This window comes from Polypterus senegalus, chromosome 13 (assembly GCF_016835505.1).
Source record: "Polypterus senegalus isolate Bchr_013 chromosome 13, ASM1683550v1, whole genome shotgun sequence".
Taxonomy (NCBI): Eukaryota; Metazoa; Chordata; class Cladistia; order Polypteriformes; family Polypteridae; genus Polypterus; species Polypterus senegalus.
The window spans coordinates 80998449-81020992 of record NC_053166.1 but is presented as its reverse complement, the minus strand read 5'-3'; the positions used below and the strand labels follow the sequence as shown (position 1 = coordinate 81020992).

The 22544-nt window shown below is 36.2% G+C and overlaps 1 protein-coding gene across 3 annotated transcripts in view; it reads left to right on the top strand.

Annotated features, from left to right (window-relative positions):
* Positions 1-494: 494 nt before the first annotated feature.
* araf (A-Raf proto-oncogene, serine/threonine kinase) overlaps positions 495-22544 on the top strand; it is a 107081-nt gene continuing 85031 nt past the window's right edge. Inside the window, exons 1-2 of one of the 3 annotated variants that reach the window (XM_039775657.1) lie at positions 626-646; positions 10787-10829. The gene's annotated coding sequence lies outside the window, so the exon portion shown is untranslated. Of the gene's footprint in view, positions 546-590; positions 647-10786; positions 10830-22544 lie in introns of those variants that run through there. The other 2 variants (XM_039775656.1, XM_039775658.1) reach the window with 2 other exon arrangements.

Below are 22544 nucleotides of genomic sequence, written 5' to 3'. Positions count from 1 at the left end.
GGTGTGCGACACCTGGAAGAGTTCTGTATATACTAGAAAGTGACGCGAAAACCACAAATCTGTATTTAATTATAAAGTCTCATGTTTTCATGAGTTCATATTACCTACTTATCCTTTGGCACAGATGTCAGGTAATCTTTTAACAGTGTTACAGCATGTTCATCTGTCTAGGAGTTAGAGTAATGCAAGGTTTAATCACTTGTAATCTGCCACAATGTCGCACGATCCATTCGGCAATCTTTATCATTTGTATCGAACGTGTTTTTTTTATTATTTATTTATGTATTTATTTATTTGGACGCACTGCTGCCAATCGTTCAAAGTTTCGCTCACCCTGACGTCAACATTGAAATCAAAATACCATCGCTGGCACTCCCCTTTCCCCGCCCTTCAACTATGGCCAGATGACTGACGACAGGGTCATCCAACCAACGCCCATGAGAAAAGATACAGCCAATAGAAATGCAATATTGGGCGTCCCTATACAGTCACAGATTTCTTGTCCCCTTCTTTAAGACTGAGAGAATTCAAGATGGCCGCTCCAGGTAGGTGTTTGTTTTAGAATAACTTAGTAAAGGTGTTCAGGGGCTGGAGGTTAAAGGTTGCTTTCAAACACTGTCAGAAGTGGACAGCTGGTTGTCACGAAGTGAGGCAAAGCAGTTATTGCAGTTTTGTAAACTTTTAGCGGCTACTTTGCGGTTTCATTTCAGAAAGAAGAGACTTCTTTAAAGCACGGGCATACAATTAATTATCATCCTTTTTAGTATAGTTATTTACATTCGTGATACACTGGTATTTTTGAACATACTTTACTTTTAGTATTTCATTATTTTAACTCTTTAAAGGTGTATTTGAAAGGCTTTGAAATACTTTTAACATTCTATGAACTTTTTATCGCTGACGGGTTGACCGAGGGTGCTGTTTCAATATAAGCATCTTTTATTTTGTTTTCCATTCGCCGGTTTCTTTTATAATTTACGATTGGGTATATATATATATATATATTTCTTTTTTTTCTCACGACGGACCTTGGTAGCTAAATAAGCTGCAGCACATGCAGGACGAGCTGTCAGATCGATCCGTTTCTCTTTTTGACAGGTTTATTGGCTCTTTAATATATATTTTTTTCCAAGTACATAAACATGTTTGCAGGTAACTAACAATTCTCGTATATTAACACACCCTTATTTTAGAACGTTGATCATAAATAAATAGTCGTAATAGTATGGAGTAATGTCAGCAAACACTTCGTAATTTTTCATTCATCAATAGCTTATGCATTTTGTTTCCGTTGTTGTGCCTCATCAGAGTCTGTTTTTCTTAAACGTTAACAGTAATGCATATATACAATTGAGTTAAAATTACATCTAATATTTTACTCGAGTCATTATCAGCTATCTAATTCGGATTTGTTTTGACTTTCTGTTATTTGAGGAGCAGTTGCTTTCGGACTGAATAAAACAAAGAAACTCCTCATTTATGCATATCAGATATATAATGCTATATTTGAATTTTTACCTGTTTTTATTCAGTTGCAATCTCGGTTAATTGAAAGGAAGACTGTTGTTATGCCTGTATTGGTTTATTTTTCATTGTATGCTGTTTGACTGCACAACTGACTATGGCCGACGTTGTTGTTTTAAGATTGTTTGTTTGGTCTACCCCAATCAGTTCTTTCTTGCAACTGGATGAGTCTGGAGGAAAAGGGTTACAGCTCAGACGTTGTCATTGAGCTTTCAGTTCTGCTGTCTTTTTCCCAGATTGACTGCGAGCATGCCAATAAATCATTTTCCTCCTCCATTGTCATCCATGTGGATAGTTCAATGATTCATGACTAAGTTATTGCATTTGTCCCCATTTAATTGGATAAAAACTCAGACTGTATTATAGTATTTATGGTCACTGTAAATTGTAATTCACCTGATTAATGTTTCAATTAATGTGGCCCAGGTCACTGTTCCTGTGCTAATTAATATTTAATTTGTAGGCATTGGTCATGCTCTAGTGAAGCACATCATTCCTTCTCTGGAACTGTGGTGGCTGTTGTTTAGATATTTATACAGACTACACACCGTTTGTCAAGGTTGTCTTGACAGAAGGCAGATTGTGCAGAATTTTTGAATTGGGAAATTTGAAGTCAATATCAAGTTGCTATGTGTTTTCAATTTTATACCTAATCAAACAGCAGAGCTGCAACATAACAAGTTTAGCTATATATCCATAGCAGGAATTTAGACATTTAGTAAAATCAAAAAGTTGTGCTGTCACTAGTAAATTTTGATTTTAGTTTAAAAGATACTAGTATGCTAAATTCTCTGCTGTTTGTTTTCTGATGCTTGGAAGTGTCACTGTTCTGTATTTGGATCTTATTGCAGTGGTCAAACATGTCTAAATCTTTCGGCAAAGATTCTGAGACTTGATAAAATATTTTCATAGATCTTGGCAGTGCTTTAAGCAAAGACTGCAAAATGGTCCGGTACGTGGGCAGTATCATTAGGATCACAGATGGCATGTTATGTGGAATGCAGATTTGTAACCTCACTTTGTCTTAATTGGCCTAATTTCTGCTTGTGTCAAAAACAAGCATTTTTGGCCTTTTGAAATCTTACAATACCTAGTAATTCTTATTTTTGGTAGCATTTATACAAAGGATACATCTGCAGGAAATTACATTTGCTTCATACTTTTGAGTTACCTTATGTTTTATGAAGTGGTGGATGAAGGTAGTTGAATGAAATGGTTTTACTTTGTTTGCAGGAATTTTCCTTTTTTTTTTTTTTTTTTTTGTTTGTGTTATTGCCTGTGTTTAAGTTGACACTGGTTCTAAAAGAGATCTGAAAACTGTTTGGCACCATTTCTTTTGTACTGCTGAATTTATTTTTTTCTTTTACTACAGTTTCTAAGAAGCATGTATAAAAACTATAAAAGAGTTAAAGGAGATACTAGTCAAAAATAAATCTAATACTCTAGAACCTCAGCAACTGCAAAAATGTTTTTTTTTAAGCTGTAGTGGGAATAACACTATAGAAAAAATTACCACAGTTGGACCTATAAAGTAAGTAAATAGATTGAACATGATTTTTTTTCCATTGTCATTGTGTTATTTTTAAAGTTTTTTTTTTTTTTTTTGGACAAGTGCTGAATAATTTGTCAATGAATGAATGAAAAGGAGTAATAGGGATTGAAAGCAGCAGATTCAAATTGTTTTATTTAAGAACAGAGAGATTTTTTGTTTTTATGTAAGGGATGTTATCCTCACCTTTTTCAAACATGAAATTTGCAATGGCCTGTCTTACTTTCATGGTATTTTTTGTATCAAACTGTCATCTACAAATACAGCTGAAAAGGGTATAATAAATACATATTGTGAGTATACACTAGAGGCTTGATGAAACCATTTTGCTTTATTTTCACCTTAAAAGCATAATGAAGTTTTAGATGTACAACTTTTTAAAAGGAAAAAAAGCTGAAACTTAAACTATACTTTGCTTGAAACTGAAAAGTGATACCCATTTCACAATTTAGTGTTTCATATTTAATTTAGAGTAACAGTTGTACAGCCAAAGAATGTTTTTCTAAACATTGGTGAAGAAACAAGCATCCAATACCACAGTTTTTTTTTTTTTTTTATTTCATTTAGTTAGCAGGTCACTGGTTATAAGTGAAGCTGCTGTTATTTGTGCATTTCTTTCTTTTTGAACTATTCTTTAATATCTAAATATTCAAAAGCCACCAAAATTCGTACCAACCTGGTAAATTATGTAGTACATTTTAATTAATCTTTTCACAGTTGAGTATAGCTGTGAAATTATCAAGCTGCCTGCTTAATGTGACACATGTTTACTTTGTGCACCACAGCGTATGGCAAGGTTGTGTTGTGGCCATATTACCTTTACCTCTCCTTCATAGCTGCCTAGGTGTTTGTAAACCAAGGGCTTTAGGTGACATATTACTACGCTTTAGGATAAGAGAAGCAGCACAAAGACACGTAACCGGCCAGTTGCTATATTTTGTTCTTATGCGCACCAGTAGCTCCTGAGAATATTACATTTGGCCCCAAAGGTAAATGAATATTTTCAGATAAGTAGAAAATTAATTTCTTCCTTTTATAACAGTTCGGTGGGCCATATTGTTGGAAATTGTTTTTCAAATCAAAATCTTTGACAGGATACCAGTTTTTAGTGCTAATGCTTTCATCACAGCAGGTAAGTTTTTGTTTTCACTGCAGCTTGGTATGTACTTGTCCCTACCTCACTTGGCAAATGATATAACATCATTTAATATTATTTTCTTTTCACCTTCATTACAGTGTGTTCCATTGTAATGTGTCTGTTAAATCAATAAATATAACATTGTAGCACAGTGGTTAGTGTTGCTGTTACAGAGCTTAAAGAAACTTAGTTCAGATACTGTACCAGCCTGGTCAATGCCTTTGTGAAGCCTGTGTGCCGTTCCATATTCTGTTTAGGTTATTCTCCCAAATTTGATAGAGGTGTTTGATAGGTTAAAAAGTGACTATAAAGTGTCCCCATGTGAGTGATTAGCTTGTGTAAATGCTCTCTGTAATGAAATGTTTGCCTGTCTTTGGTTCGTTCCTGTCTGTCAATCTTGAAGGACTGGTTGCAGCCTCCCGCTATGCTGTAATTGGATTGGGTGCTCAGCAAATGTATGGATAGAAATCCTACAAAATATATACCAAGTCTCCTTGGTGGACATGTTTTTGGTGGTTGCAAACTACATAGTATGCTGTAACTCAAGTAATATTTTATGGAAACTTTAAAATGATGTTTAAAATTGTAATTTTTGGCTTTCAAAATAAAATTGTCTAAATGATGTAGTACAAGTGCTTTTTACAATTCAAGTTTTTAATGTTTGTGTTCTTGTATTTTTTTGTTATCATGCTTCTTTTTTGTTTGTGAGCATTATTTAATTTATTCTTTTTCATTTTGGGTTCTGTATTTTTATAGTTTTTTCTGTATTGTAGTGGTAACTTAGATTCCTAGTATGTTGCTGTTAGAATATGACACAGATGTAGATTACGTCAGAGACACGGGTTATGGACACAGAAAATGATTAATTTGCAAATGCACCAGAGATATGCCGTAATTGCACTTTAAGTAATTAATGAAGGTTGCTGGTCAAAAAGGAAAGTACAGAGGATTGTGGACATTTAGAAACAAGATCTGTATTGGTTCTCCAGGGACACTGTTCATGTCTATGTTCAGCATCTATGTACACAACAGGTAGTGTTCTTCTTTACTAATAATGAATAAGTCTAGGTAACAAGATCCCTAGGATTTGTGCCCTGCCATACCAACAAAGAAGCTTAACATGCATTTTTAATAAGCCCTTATATGGCACAATGTACATTGCATTCATGTCTAGGGACACTCATTTTGAAGGGTAGGTACTGTAGAAAGCCAGGTATACATCCATTTTCATATGCTTTGAGCCAGAAACTGTTTTTTGTGATTTCTACCAGGGTAACTTCTTAAGTGTTTAAGTTTAGTGAGCCTTCTGTGTGGCTTCTTTTAGCCATTTGGTGTGTAAACATGTATTTTTGGCTCATCTTAAGTATCTGAGTCACAGTAAGTACGAGCAGTACCTTTTTGATGTTAAATGTCTTGTGTTTGGCTTTGGCTTTTTGTAATATGAGTCAAAGCATATAGTGCATTAAAATGATTAATATTAGTAAGGGGGTTGAGACAGAAACCAGTAGGTGTTTTACAATGGGGCGGAAATGGGATTTCAATACATATGCTTATGTCACATGAGTTTAGCTTCTAAACAATAAATAGGTTACTTGCCATGTAATATTAATCAGTTCCCAGCATTTAATTTCCCTGTCATGAAAACTCCATGAATGGCACAAGAAACTGAAAATAAAGTAGGGGTTTTGATGGAATCACTATTTAGAAGTCTATAATGAAAAATATGGCTCCAAATGCTGTACAACAGCAACATTTATTTATATAGCACATTTTCATACAAATGATGTAGTACAAGTGCTTTAGAAGATGAAGAAAGAAAAAAAGGAAAAAAAAATGGTAATACTTTATTCTTTGTCAATTAGCAAGATCCTATGGCCAGGGAGGACAGAAAAACAAACAAAAAAAATTACAGGTGGCTGGAGGAAAAAAACAAAATATTTATTTATATGGAAGAATTCATGTGGATATCTGGCCTTCAGTCCATCAATATAGGGACTGCACGGTGCTTTGATCAGGTGGTGGTGGCCCAGATCGCCACCACAGAAAACCGGAAAGAGAACAGCAGAGAAAGTAGGGGTTAGTACTGATTTTGGAGACATGGGGAGAAAAAATAGACTGTAGGTCTATGTGACACTGGCAAGCTTGAATAATTTATGCTTCTTCAATTCAGGGTCAAAAAAAATTGCAAAAATTAGTCAAAGTTAAATTTTCATTGGATACAATTCCTCTTAAGTAACCATACAACGTTAAGTACTTTTCTTTAACATGAGTAATTTAACAGTTGGATCTATTGTATACTTTTTCATTCCATAATTGTTTTGTCTAGTTTTGGAAATGTTCTAATATTCCTTTGAATTGTGTGCTGTTGATTTGTAGCACAAGTAAGTATGGTTAGTAGTTTAATAGCCCATGTTTTTTGTTCAGAAAATGCAAACACTATTTTAAAGACTAATACACATGTACACCCATATACTTTAATTATTTGCAGTATAGGATAGTTAGCAGTTTGGGGTTAAACTTTCATGCAGCCACGTGTTAGTATTCTTTTTTTTTTTTTTTTTTTTCATCGACGTTTTGCACATTACTTGACATTGTTGCCATTTAGGTCTATTATATCATAAACATTTTTCCTTCATTCTGAACAAACACAAGATTAGGATTTCTCCACCATTAAAACAAACTACATGGGGTAAGTACTGTAACATATTAAAGAAATATATTTGTGTATTTAGTTCTCGGGTCAAATCTGTTTAAATCTTAAGCAGTGGAGAAGTATTTGCAGCATTAAAGTAATGCTGAAATTCCCCCAAATGTATCAAGTTTGTCTCTTTAAAAAAAATAAAATAAAGGATGGGGATAAAAAATGCTCCTAAAAATTTGCACCTAACTATTTTTTTTTTTGGCTTATCTGTCTTTCGGGTTGGCTTGACTGACTATATAAATTCTGTCGTTCATAAAATGGACAGCTTTGTTATAGGATGGTCTATTTCAGACCTGTTTGTAATAAGAGGTCCATAGCCAAGAGTGTTTTTTAATAAATAATTGGGAATCCTAGGGTGTGCTAGCTCCAAGTGGGGGCAGATGCAAGTGTTAGTGTGCCTGCACCACTTAGGAGGTTGCTTGGGGTGCTTACCTGATCATGTTCACAAATGTGAGCGGATCAGTCAAGTGCTTCATTTACACCTCGGAGTAGGTGGAGGACAACACCTGCACCCAAATATTTCTGAAAAGTGAGCCTGCATGGCAGAATTTGGAGAGAAAGAAAAAGAAGGAATGGAGGTTACAGAAAGAGCGAGGCAGGATTAAGGAGGAGCCCATGTAAATGGAATAAAAGCAAGCAGTCAGGAAGACAGCCCTAGTATTAGTGCATAGCCAACACTTTACAGGAAAGGATCACTGTCCCTGATCAATTTGGGGACCAGTACTGACCAACCGCTACAGCACTGCTCACATGTAAGGCTGAGGAATAATGGTGGAAGTCGGCATGTCATGGTTGACCGCGGCTCTTGGTGTACATTTTCTTTGGCTGCAGAGATCCCATTTGGTGTAAGAGGAGGAGAATCAGCTTTTAGAAAGAGGAGGCAAGATGCCTGTGGATTGTTTTTAACGGACGTATTCTGCCTAGGATTTTAACCTTGACTTTTATTGGATTTATTTGACATTTATAACCACCAGATTATTTATTTATTTGAAATTCGTTAGTGAGGCACTTGGGACATTGTTTGGGTTTTAAATAAAGCAGTACAACACTTTGCATCAATCCCTTGCTTCACTGTGTGTGTGTTCCTTCATTTGCTGGCTGTTTCTTGGGTACGTGATTGACAGTTCCTGGTTCAGGAGTCTCCTGGGTGCAACCTTGGGATCATGAAGCTCACCCGGACTGTCACATTGCTAAAAACTTTAATTTTTACTCCAACCACCACCATAAAAGCCCATAACTATTGAACTTGTCTGTGTGTCAGCTTTCAGAAAAGTAAGTCCATAGACTAGATTGGTGATAAAATTCCTTGAATACATTACAGCGGCGTGATAAGTTTTTCCTGACATTAGAGGTTGGTAATTTTTGTTAAATATAGTAAAAGCAAAAAATATGTAGCTTTCAGCACTAGTTGATCAGGCATCACATGTCTTCATATAGTGAGTGATGGGGAATTCCTAGGAATGGTGTAATCTAGGCAGCTAACAGACTGGCTAATGCTATGAAAATGTTACATGGTATTGTTCAAACCTGTTTAATGTATACAAAAGTTAAGTTTTGAATATTAAAATATAGAGTATATAAAATATTCTTGAATATGTTCCAATGCAGCTTAAAAGTTGTGCTACCACATGTACATTTGTATATAATGTGCCCTTTGCATGGTTAATTATTAATATTTCTGCCTTTTTGTCACAGTGCTCATGATTCACAAAAACATGATTTATTTTTTTTCTGTGCTTGGAAAGTGACCTGTTCAAATAGAAAAACAGAACCAAGGCACTGTCTATAATGCATATTAAAAAAACGCATACAGAATTTTTCACAACAACTTAAACACATTAAACTCGACTGCTATTTTAGTGTCTGTGCCCTGTCCCCTTCTCTAGCACTTCACTCAGCTTTGTGCCTTTCTGGTTCTTGGGTGTATAAGAAGTGAGGTCAGTGGCTATCTATGTGTCTATAAAAAAATAGAATGCAAAGTTGACTGACTGACTCGCTCACTCACTCACCAACAAATACACTATTTCTCGTTTTCCTAAAAGTTGAAATTTGGTAGGATGATACATCTGGGGCAGTAGGTATTTACTAAGAAAGGACATTTCAGTATTTCATTGCTTGGGATAAAAAAAAAAAAACACAATAGAAAAAGTCCCCGATTTATTTTAATCTGGTCTCTTTTCTGACAAAAAGTCTTGCCAAAACCTGTGTGTGCAGCGTTGCAAAACACTTAAGAGCAATCTTTTATTCTTCCTGCACCTGTAGCCCTCAATGTACTGAGTTCAATAATTGGCTTCCAGAACCATCTCAATCCATTAAAGGGCTGCGTGGCTCAAAGGCTAACTTGGCAGGGCTGAACAAAAGGCTGGAAAGGACTCTTGGCATCACCAGGACTACTTTCATGCACACACACACCAACCATATTTTACCATAATTGTCAATTAACATAAACTAAAAAAACACACACAATTTTTGTACCTTCCAAAATTATTCAATTATTGCAAATATTAAGGAATAACAGGAGTGAAAGACAAATTTTATTGTAGTGACTGACCACTTTTGGATTTTTATAATTTAAACTAGATAACGGGTGTTTAACTGTTCATTTTTTTAATTAACAAAATTAAATTATTTAGGCTTATGTTCAGTGACCATAAAAATACTATATTTCCTTAAAATACATGCAAATAAAAGTTGTCTAATGTGTATGGCATAAAAAAAAATAAAATGCTTTGCATAATTCCAAGCTGTCCTATTGTTTAATTGTTTCTCTGTAATGTATCTGAAACGAGGCTTTTTTTTTATTTTAAAAGTACTTTTCAACATTTCTCTAATAAGGTTCACACAATCAAATAATTGGCTTTGGCAATTAAGCACTGCTTAAATTTAAATATATCTACTCTTTTAGGTTTTAATAATTTTTAATCATTACACTTTAGCTTTTTTTTTTACTGTTAAAGTGTACATTTACCATATACAAGTGTTGTTTTTTTTTTTTTTTTTTTTTTCTTGGATCAGCTAAACATTCAGAATTCTTGAGATGTACTTATATGTATTATTTTAATAATGCAGTACTTATTTCTTATCAAAACTTACAGTGTGTGATGCACAACAACAAATATTAACACAGTACTGTACAAATCTTTAAAGCCGCAAATGTATTCAAAGTCAAATGGTGTCTATTCAACTAAAGGATAAAATGAAAAGGTTTGAATTCATTAAAGTAGCTTTTCTTGCACAGGATGACTTCTCTGATTCTTTTTCTCAGTTTTTTCACTCCACTTTCTTTAGCATAAAAGCTAATATTCTAAATGTCTCTTGCTCTCTTGTAAAACAAGCATTGACTTGCTCCGTTTACACTACAGGAAGTTCACTGCAAAAAGATGTTCTGGTTCAGCTAACGTAATACCTTGTGTAAAGGAGCAGTGCCTCTAAATTACTGTAAAGCCTAGAAAAGCAGGGGCTGAAAAGATCAGTTTATGCGAATGGCCAATTTTACCGATCACTGATAAAGTCTCTTTTTTAGTGAAAATCGTATTTGTCTTTGAATAAGAATAATTTCGTATAGATTCAAAGGGAATGTCCTGGTATGAGAATTTGTATTCTGTAACAATACCAGTGAAGTGCTAGGATACCCAATGTAAGAGAGACAATGTTCCATAGAATTATTGTGGACTTAAGTATTGTCAGAAGATTGTGAATGCTTTGCCAGCGAATAGGAATGAGCAAGAACACAGAAGACAGAAAGACAGACAAATACAGAGTGACCAAAGCAAAAAGAGGAATACCTTGAAACATAAACCAAAAACAAAAGTAGAGTCAAGAAACTTAATGAACTGTTGCCACCAAATTAATAAATGTTTGTTTTTATCCACAGAAGGATATCTCATGTTGCTGGTGTGGCTGGACTTAACCCAGAGGTAATTGAGTTCACCCACAGTCACACAAAAGATTCCACCAATTGGGGAACATGTAGCACCATAGCGCCGCTGTAAACCTGAGACAAAAATGAATCCTGTGATGTGCCACTCACTGTTCTATGCATTTCAGAGTCGCGTGACACACAAATGCCAATAAAGTAAACAAAAATTAAATTAAAAATCCTCATGAATCATAGCACTCGATTACCATGGTAAAAATAGAAATCTAAATTAAAAATGTAATGGTCAATCCTTGCAGCAAACCCTCTGGGTCAACATATTTATAACATCATTATTATACAATATGAAAAGTGCTTTTAGACAAGGCAGTTTTAATGATGTATGTGCTGCACAGAGGAAATTTAAAGTGCTAATTTTCTACTCAAAATTTGAGCTTAATGTTGTCCAGTCAAAAGATAATAATCATGTAGGGGTTTCTGGTTTTAATTACAGTTCTGGTTTAGCTAATGGGTTTAATAAATACTACTTGAGATTGGAGCAATTTGATTTTACTGAACAAGTGCAAAGCTTGAAGCGGATGGTTTCGGATATAGGAGAGAGATTTTTGTGTTCAAAGGAATGTAGGGAATATTTTTAAAAAATTAAAAGTTCTGGACAGCTTGAGCTCCATTTATTTTACTTCATTTTTAGGCTGTAATTAGAACAGCATAATGTTCCAAGGTTGTGGAAACTGGCTACAGTAATTCCAGTAGCTAAAAATGAAAACCCTAAAAATGAAAAGATTTCAGGCCAGTGGCTTTGACATCACTGATTATGAAATCATTTGAAAAACTAATAAAGAAGAAGCTACCAGAGAAAACTCAAGGTTTACTAGATAAGTGTTAGTTTGCATATCAGTCCATTTGAGGACATCATTGTCTCTTTGCTTTATTTGTGATTTAACTTCTTGGAGGGCATCAAGACTCCTGCAAGGCTTCTGTTTGTAGATTTTTTTTCTTCTTAAGGAACTTAATAATTCATTTTTAGAAGAAACACCATTTGGCCATAAGAAAAATTCATTAAAGACCAATCGGTGGAGATGTTCCATCCATCCATTATCCAACCCGCTATATCCTAACTACAGGGTCACAGGAGTCTGCTGGAGCCAATCCCAGCCAGCACAGGGTGCAAGGCAGGAAACAAACCCCGGGCAGGGTGCTAGCCCACCGCAGTGGAGATTGTTGACAGTTTAAAATATTTGGGGATATCTAACTCAAAGTTGACTACCCACAAGCCATTTGTAGAAAGGGACAGCGTTGCCTCTACTATTTAAGGAAGCTGTGTCTTTTTTAATGCGAGTCCTTCCATTGTCATTCTTTTGTAAATCTTGCATTAAGTCTGGGGCGTAGTGGTGGCTCTGAGGCTAAGGATCTGTGCTGGTATCCCAAAGGTTGCTGGTTCAAATCCCCATCCCTGCCAAAAGAGATCCTACTCTGCTGGGCCCTTGAGCAGGACCCTTAACCTGTAATTGCTCCAGGGGCGCTGTACAATGGCTGACCCTGCGCTCTGACCCCACGGGATATGCGAAAACTAACAAATTCCTAATATGAGAAATTGTATAAGGAGAAATAAAGAACAAAAAAAGTAAATTTACTTATTTTCTGCTGGCCTGGTTTGGGAATCTTAATGTCATAAACGGAATTAGTAAACCAACTTATCAAATGGAGGTGTAAAATAATAAGGTCCACTCTCACAGACCTTTTTAACAAACAATTCTTACAGAAAGCAGAGTGTATTTTGTCAGAATGGACTCATCCACTACATTCTCAATTTCAGTTTTTGCCTTCAGGTTACATGTTTAAGGTTTCAAAGCTAAAAAGCAAGTGATTCAAATACTCTTTCATTCCAAATGATATTAATCTTCAAAATAAGTTCAATTTTAATAAACATCCAGGGGCTTAAATAATTGGATGACCGTAGCATTTTCTTCAACCATCCATAAAGTCTAAATGTTGGTTTAATCAGTATCTTATGTTTGATGTTATATTTTCACTATAAGTATTCTGCTTACTATTATGTTTAGTTACTTGTACTAAGTTTATGTTTGATGGCTGTAAACCAGTGGACACATTTAAATTTCTATCTTGGGACAATTCAATATAATTAATAGCACCTCAGTGAAATGCCTATTTTTGTTGCAAACTTTGCATGTTGTATTCTTTATACAATCAACTATCATTCTTGATCATGGTACTGACATGTTGCAATGTACAGTATTGCATGTACCACGATTAATCCCACTACAAATGCTTTACATTTCTGTATATTTTGTTAGTTATGTATCTGTTGGCTTGAATACTAGCACAGATTTATGGCAGTCATTCCTATTATTAAAAAAAGTGTGGTTTAACTAAAAGGACAGAAAATCCCCATGTTATGAAAATTAATCTTCAGGCACTAAATTATTTGGTTTTTAAAGCCAAAGTAAATTTCCATAGCACAACAACTAAAAAGTTAACTAACACATTGATAACAAATTCAATACTTATTTGAATGGCTCAGGAATTAATGGGATGAAGTGTCCAGTTACAAGCAGTTAAGGTAAATCCAGTTGAATGGCTAGTACTGTATTAGTACACAGGCATAAGCAATGGAAAGGTCTGAAGACTTACGTGAGGCACTTTTGCAAACAACAGAACAGAAACCGTTTTATAGGAATTTAGAAATAATGTACTAAGTTATGAGTTTGAGTGTTCTGTTTATTACAAATAATTATGGATACAGATCATTACAAACTCTGGACATGGTTTAGATATTCCTTTTGTTAATGCAGTGGTTTAATCAGTCATATATCATGTTTTCTATATGTTGTAGGAGAAAGCTTTTAAAGTACTAACTGCTAAGTCTATTTTAAATGAATGACAAAAACACCTCAATGTAGGTGGATAGTCATCATTTTTTTGCATTTTGGATGACTTTTTGAATCTATCCCAATTGCTGTAAATTCAGGCCCTGAGGAAAATAGTAACCTCAGGATTTTCATTTAGCCATTAGTTTTATCTGTGTCTCAAGTCATACACTGCATTGTATTAAGTTAATCATTTAAGATAATTATTCTGGTATTTTATTTCTGCTCTGCTTTTTGTTTTATTCTTATCTTGACAAAGCTACATTTTCTGTTTACAGGTCAACTTTATACCCTTGTAAATACGACACTTGCTGTGTTTCTTTGCTGAGCAATGGGAAAGATAGGTTTCTTTTGAGAAGCGCTGTGCCTTTTGTTATCTGGATTTCTTAACTGTATTTGTGCTAATTATTATGTAGTGTCTGTTTGTGCATTGCTATTCATCTATGCCCTGAAATTAACATAAAATTCTGCCAGCTTATCTAGGGACTTTTTAAAATTCAGTGTGAAAACAGATTTCTCCTTCAGAGCTTCTGAACTACTGTATATGTAAGGCTTGCTTCAAAACACTAAAGCTACAGTTTACTACTTGTCACATTGCAGATTTATCCTTTTTAGGTAAATCATAGGGCTAACAAGTGTACATTTTTCACTGGTTTAAAAATGAGTATATTAATGTAATCCAAATTAACATAATTACAGCTCTCTTGATATTTTCAGACCTCTCTCTGACATGTATGAGAGAAATTCTCTGAGCTTGAATAAGAAAACTTGTTTAATCATAGAATGGTTCTATCTGGGCTGTTAAAATCATTTTCATGTTGGGCAGCAGTGAAGGTCTTCCACTCTTGTCGGTCTCTGACCAGCTTTAAAGTTTTTTTTCTTAGGCTGGTTCATGCCCTTTAGTTCATCACCACAAGGTTATCTCTGGTTTCCCTCTCTTGCTTTTGTATTCTGCAGTCCAGTAGAGTACAGGGTGGGCCATTTATATGGATACACCTTAATAAAATGGGAATGGTTGGTGATATTAACTTCCTGTTTGTGGCACATTAGTATATGTGAGGGGGGAAACTTTTCAAGATGGGTGGTGACCATGGTGGCCATTTGGAAGTCAGCCATTTTGGATCCAACTTTTGTTTTTTCAATAGGAAGAGGGTCATGTGACACATCAAACTTATTGGGAATTTCACAAGAAAAACAATGGTGTGCTTGGTTTTAACGTAACTTTATTCTTTCATGAGTTATTTACAAGTTTCTCTTTGTTTACAGCCATTGACATGTCGCAGAGGTTAACACATGAGGAGCGGATAGAAATTGTGTTGATGTCTGGTGAACGCAGTAACCGGGTCATTGCAGCAGATTTCAATGCAAGACACCCTACGAGACCACCCATCTCCCATGCTACAGTTAGCAAACTGCTTGCTAAGTTTCGTGAAACTGGTTCAGTGTTGGATTTGCCAAAATGTGGACGCATGAAAACTGTCACTAATGAAGAAACATCAGTGGCTGTCCTAGCTTCATTCAGCAAGAGCCCACAGCGTAGCACTCGCCGCATGTCACTGGAGAGTGGCATTAGTCGAACATCCCTTCGGATATTAGCTACTCACAAATGGCACCCTTACAAACTCCAGCTACTGCAGCATCTCAACGAGGATGACCCAGATCGGTGCACTGAATTTGCAGAATGGGCAAAACAAAAATTGGAACAGGACCCTCAGTTTACGCAGAAGATTTTGTTCAGTGATGAGGCAAACTTTTATGTGAATGGTGAAGTTAACAAACAAAACCACCGCTATTGGTCTGACACTAACCCACATTGGATAGATCCCTCCAAGACTGTTGGAACAAAAAAATTGATGGTATGGTGTGGTATATGGGGTACAAAGATAGTGGGGCCATTCTTCATCAATGGAAACCTCAAGGCCACTGGATATGCGAAATTGCTACATGATGATGTGTTTCCCTCTTTATGCACTGAAGCTGGCACGTTCCCTGAGTTTTTCCAGCAAGATGGTGCACCACCACATTATGGGTGTCAGGTCCGAGCATTCCTAGATGAACAGTTTCCTGGAAAGTGGATTGGTCGTGGGCCAGTTGAATGGCCCCCAAGGTCTCCCGATCTGACCCCCTTAGACTTTTATCTTTGGGGTCATCTGAAGGCAATTGTCTATGCTGTGAAGATACGAGATGTGCAGCACCTGAAACTACGGATACTGGAAGCCTGTGCTAGCATTTCTCCTGTGGTGTTGCTATCAGTGTGTGAAGAGTGGGAGAAGAGGGTTGCATTGACAATCCAACACAATGGGCAGCACATTGAACACATTTTATAAGTGGTCAGAAACTTGTAAATAACTCATGAAAAAATAAAGGTACGTTAAAACCAAGCACACCATTGTTTTTCTTGTGAAATTCCCAATAGGTTTGATGTGTCACATGACCCTATTCCTATTGAAAAAACAAAAGTTGGATCCAAAATGGCCGACTTCAAATGGCCACCATGGTCACCACCCATCTTGAAAAGTTTCCCCCCTCACATATACTAATGTGCCACAAACAGGAAGTTAATATCACCAACCATTCCCATTTTATTAAGGTGTATCCATATAAATGGCCCACCCTGTACTGTTGTTTTTACTATGGAGTCTGCATTAAAATGATACCTGTATCTCTTTGGTTGCAGTGGACAAAAGGTCATCATTAGAGATTCTTTGTAGCCAGTGGATAAAGTGAATTCTTTTTAAGGCAGATGGTGTGAAAAGAGAACAGCTTGGTTATATCACTTTTTATCTGTTCTTCTACACTTGGAAGCATACAACAATCTTACCATTTTTTTTCTGAATACACTGTACTGTGGTGTCTTCCATACTCTGTTCATATTCTGGAAAACATTCCTACCCTTGCTGAGCCTGCTCTGTCTGTAACTTTCGGCTCCATCCATTCTTAATTACACTACTGCGAAGATAAGTGAAAGTATCTGCAATTGGTAATTTGTGGCCATCTATACTTTCTTGATCTGGGGTTTTGACAGTCGGCTACACGATCTTGGTTTTCTTTATTTGTTTGTAGACATATGGTTTATATTAGTTTTCAAGCCTGAGTATTAATGGGCCTTAACAGGGAGTGTAAAGTGCTATCTTAGATTTTTTGAAAAGTGGGATGTTGCTTGCTGAAGTGTGCTGTAATGTTGGTAAAAGCGAATGGAGCATTCACGCAATAAAGCTGGAAGAAACTGAAACTTATGGAAGCATTAGTACTTCTAGTGCTATTATAAATTATCTAGACATATTTTAAAATATACGAGAGGGTGTGCGTAGGTTATATGCATATACAATGCAATTTTATATAAGAGTCTTGAGCATCTGTAGAGTATGAGGGGTCTTGGGCCCAATCTGCAGCAGGCACCAAGGGACAATTGTTTTTAGGAGATCAACACAAACTGGTGGCAACAAATCTTCCAATGATTAGACAGCTTTTCTTGTTGTATTTAAGAACACATTTCATCTTCTGCCAGTTGCAAGGTTTGTTGGAATTTACTGGTATTATGATTTTGATTTTAATTATTTATTAGTGTATTGTAAGAAACTCAACAAGGTTTAAAGAAGGCTGTAGCCAGTTTATTCATTTGAAAACTGTTGGCAAAAATAATTATTGGAAATATTCCCTGAAAGTGAAGGTGTAGAAAAGGCATCCATGTGAAGCCTGGGAGCAGGTGGGAACAACAAGAAGTTTTACTTTTCTGATTCTGAATTGTACATAACAGAATGTGGACTTGTGGAGCATAAAATAGTCTTATTTACAGTCTAGTGAAAAAAGGATTTTTCCCCTTCCTGGTATCCTCTTTTTGCTTATTCATAGCAGTTAATTGTTTGTTTTGATTTATTAAATCACTCATGTGAAAAAGCAGTTGCCTCATTTAGCCACTCAGTCAATTAATGAACCAACTTTAAATAAAATTATTTAGACTAGACACACCCAAGCTTGACAGCTACCAGCTCTACTAAATCTAAACATTACATAAATATAACCTTTCCAATAAAGTGAAGTTGGCTAAATGATCACAACATGTGGCACAACATGCCTTGATCAAAACAAATTCTAGAAGATCCGAGTTACTGAAATGTATCGGTCAGGAAAAGGTTACAAAGCAATATCTAAAACCATGAGAGTCCAATGAATCACTGAGTTTTCATCTCCAAATGAACAAAACTTGGAACAGTATTAAATCTGCCCATGATTAGCTGGCATAGCAAAATTACTCCAAAAGCACATAGAGAACACATGTGGAAAGTCACAGAAGAACACAACATTTAAGGAACTTGGGGCCCCTCTAGGTCAATTAATGACCGTTTTCATAATTCTACCATTAAAAAGACACTGGGTAAAAATTGATCCAGTGGAGGCATGCAAAGTAAAAACTATTGCTAAACAAGAGGAACATAAATGCTTGTCTAATATTTTCTAAAAAGCACCTTGATTACCCTCAGAACTTTTTATGATGTTCTGTGGGCTCATGAGTCAAAAGTGGAATGTTTTGGAAGGCATGGGTCCTGCTACATCTGGTGTAAAGCTAACACAACTTTCTACAATAAGAACATAATGCCAACTGTCAAATGTAGTGGTAGTGTGATTGTGTGGAGAAGCTTTACTTTTTCAGGTCATAGGTGACTTGCTGTAACTGAGGGAAGCATTAATTCAGTTTTCTACAGAAAAGTACTGAAGGAGAATGTCTGGTCATTAGTCCATGATCTGAACTCGAGCACAATTTGTGTTTTGGATCATTGTCCTGCTACATAACCCAAGATGAAGTCTACCTCTGAAGGAAAATTAAAACCCTCCAGTGTAGCTTATTTAAAACAATTATGTAGATAAGAGTGGGTTGGACTTTCTCCACAGCAATGCCAAAGACTGATCCCCAATACCAGAAGCGTTTGATTGCTGTTGTTGCTTCCAAAAGCAGCACATCCAAGAATTAAGTTTAAGAGATTAGAAACAGTTCAGTGTTATGAATAAGCAGAAATAGAGACTGTCTGGAAGGGGTCAGATACGTTTCCAAAGAACTGTACATCATCTGGTAATCTTTCATCCTCCCATTAATTTTGTTTATTTATTTTTTTTTTTTTTTAAAGATTGTAATTGCATTATAATAGTGTTATATACACTCCTGATAAAGGAACAGAGCTTTGCATTCATTCTCTGATTCTAACATGCCAAATTAACTGCCATTAGTATAGTAGTTAAAATGTGATGAATATTTGGAAAGCACATACAGTAAATCCTTGTTCTCTGCAGATTCTGTTCCTGTAGATTTACTTATCAACTGTTATAAAAGTACTGTATGTATAACCTGTTTCATGACACTCATGCTCTAATGCCGAATAAGTTCTTAGTGATCTATGGGATGGGGAGGAGGTGGACATCAGGTGGCTGTATTTGTGGCTTTGCACAGCACAGAAAAAATCCAGGAGGCCTGTCATGCATGAGTGAGACACAGGGATGTGCAATATGTACAGTATCATCTGATAATATCTTTGGCATTGTGTTAATGATGTTGGAGCTGGCATTATTGAGTATGTCACTCACTTTGCAATGAACAATTAAAAAATTGCCTTGAGCGGTCATGCATTCACTGCCTCATGTAGCCTAGTGTCATGGGGCCAGAGAGCAAAACACTATAAGCTAAAATAGCTGTTATTAGTTCTGGAGATCAGCAGCACAAGGTAACTGAAGCTTAATGATTAGTTTGTACATTTTAATGAGTACTGGATCGGAACATTTATGTATTTTGAGTAGGCCTGGTAAAGTTAACATTTTCATTTTTGGGATTTAATGTTGCCAGTTTAACACGTGGTTTTTTTTTTTTTAATATAAATACGGTCTTATTCAGGGCAGGCAACAAGGCAATTTGCTGACATCAATGCAGGAGAGTGGGAGGAAAGGGGGGGGGGAATGTAAGATGTGTGGGGTTTATGGCAGTCCTGGTACAATGCTTGAGAGAAGTTGTGAAGATAATTTTTTTTTTTTTCTTTTTTTTCATTTCAAGGAGATAGTATCAATATCATACCACCCAAGTCCAATATAAGTTATCTTTAAGTGGCACTAAAACCAAAATAAGTGTCTAGTACCTCTGTATTTAAGTTGCCGATCTGTCAGGCAGCTTGCCATGCTGACCACTATAATGACAAAATTCTACAAAATAAAAGTGTAATGATTATCCCTACCCATTATCCCAGTTTGCTGTATCTTCACTAATTTATGCAAAGAATGCAACATAACCATCCAAGTAAAGCATGGTGTCAGTTTTTAGGCAAGATAGCTGCTACCGAGAAATTTTGGTAGATGTAGGTAGAACAGCGTTTTCCATCCTTTTTTCTGTGGTGGCACACTTTTTGCAACCCAAAAAAACCCCAAGGTACACCATGATTCTGCCAACTACAAAAACCTTACATGTCATGTTCTAAACTCTCCGAAGGGTCTTGACTAACAGACACCATCAAAAAAATTGGTTTGAAGATTGGCACTTGCACCTTTTACCTTCTTTCACCTTTACGCCTGGTGAAGCTGCATCGTTCTTATGTGTGAGTGGATGTTTCTTGTGGGGAGGGCTTTTGTTCCCTTTCTCTGATGTAGAACCCTCATCCTCATCCAAGGTCACCACTGTTATAGCACATCTTTATTTGAAAACAGCAGTGTCAGATTGGGGGGAGCATGAACGTGTTTGAGAGAATAAAACTGAAAAATAAAAAAAAAAATTAAAAAAAAACCTAACCTTTACAAGTACCATAAATTTACACCAGCTTTTGCAGACTCAAATAAAATGTATATTTTTATTCTATAATAGTAACAATAAGAGCAGCTTACTACTTAAAGCGGTAATTCTAGGAAGTGCCCAGACTCAAACCGGTGACCTCTTGATTATGAGTCAACCGTTCTTACACTGCACCACCCAAGCGATTGTGTCAGTGTCGTACCCTTCAGTTCTTCAGTTATGTTCTTGAATAAAAGTGCACTTGTTTTGTTATACATGTATTTTTTGTGAAAGTGTTTATTTGATATTTGAACTTCAGTCTTGACACATTATACACTTAATGTCAGAATTTTTTCAATAGTACTATAGAATGAAAACAAAAGTTTGTTTTAGTTAGGCAACATTTCTTGCCCCTAATTTCCTGTCATCCAACATTTACATAGATTGTTGTAGACACAGAACACACATGAAATGCATGTGTTCCAAAAAAATGATGCATTATTTACTCTATACAATTACAGATCCCTCCTACGTATATAAAGAACCTTGAGCTGGGAGAACTTTTTGGCCGATTTGTGCTGTAGCGGTGGGGGGATGGGATAGCAGGCTGCTTGCTGGTTGTGCTGATCGACACATTTACAAAACAGACGCTAATGAAGAAGTGTGAAGGAATTTAAGGTGGCCCGGGATTATGAGTGTTTTCGTAGGCTGCAGGGATTCTTGTGTTAAGAGTATAAAGTAAAAAGGACTTTGAGCTGAGGTTTGAGTTAAACTTTATTTAATTGGGTAAGACCCATTTTTGCGAAGCAGAGTACAATGTAGTAGAATGACTTTGTAAGAATGAGCTAAACATACAGTTAATTATCACTCCCATGCTAATCCACAGGAAGAAATAATACACTTCTCCCAAATTCCATATTTGCCTGTTTTTAATATGGAAATGAAAACATATTGTGGTAATGTGCAGACTCGAGTACAGTAATCCCTCGCTATATCGCTCTTCGACTTTCGCGGCTTCACTCTATCACGGATTTTAAATGTAAGAATATCTAAATACATATCACGGATTTTTCGCTGGTTCGCGGATTTCTGCGGACAATGCGTCTTTTAATTTATGGTAAATGCTTCCTCAGTTTGTTTGCCCAGTTGATTTCATACAAGGGATGCTATTGGCGGATGGCTTTGAAGCTACCCAATCAGAGCATGTATTATATATTAACTAAAACTCCTCAATGCTATAAGATATGCTTCTCGCGCGGTGCTTGATTGTTTTCTTGTCTCTCCCTCTATCTCACCCTCTCTGACATTCTCTGCGCCTGACGGAGGGGGTGTGAGCAGAGGTGCTGTTTGCACAGAGGCTGTTTGCTTAAAAGATACTGACGTTCCTCTAAAAAATGCCGCTTTATTGCGGTGCTCTGCATATTTAAAAGCACAAAAGCACACGTATTGATTTTTTGATTGTTTGCTTTAATCTCGCTCTCTCTCTGACGTTCTCTGCGCCTGACGGAGGAGATGTGAGCAGAGGGGCTGTTTGCACAGAGGCTGTTTGCTTAGAAGATACTGACGCTCCTCTGAAGAATGTCGCTTTATTGCGGTGCTTCGGGCAAACTTAAAAGCACACGTATTGATTTTTTGATTGTTTGCTTTTCTTTGCAAACGCTCGCGCTCTGTCTTAAATTCTCTGCTCCTGATGTAGACACTCCTTTGAAGAAAATATATATTTGCATTCTTTTAATTGTGAGAAAGAACTGTCATCTCTGTCTTGTCATGGAGCACAGTTTAAACTTTTGACTAAAGGGTGTTATTTCATGTCTAGAGGGCTCTAATAATGTGTGGGAGAGTTTATAAGGGCTTAAAATATATAAAAATAACTATACAAACCTATGGTTTCTACTTCACGGATTTTCATCTATTGCGGGGGTTTCTGGAACGCAACCCCCGCGATCGAGGAGGGATTACTGTATTACCAATTTAAGTTAAAGTAGCGATGCACTATAACATTTCTGCTTTTTAAAAGTAAACGTGTGCCAGCTTAAAAGAATTTTGGTATGAAGGCACTGCCTTGGGAATGCATGGCCTTCTCTGTGAGTGCGTGCTATGAGGTACAGAGTGTCTGAGCACATGC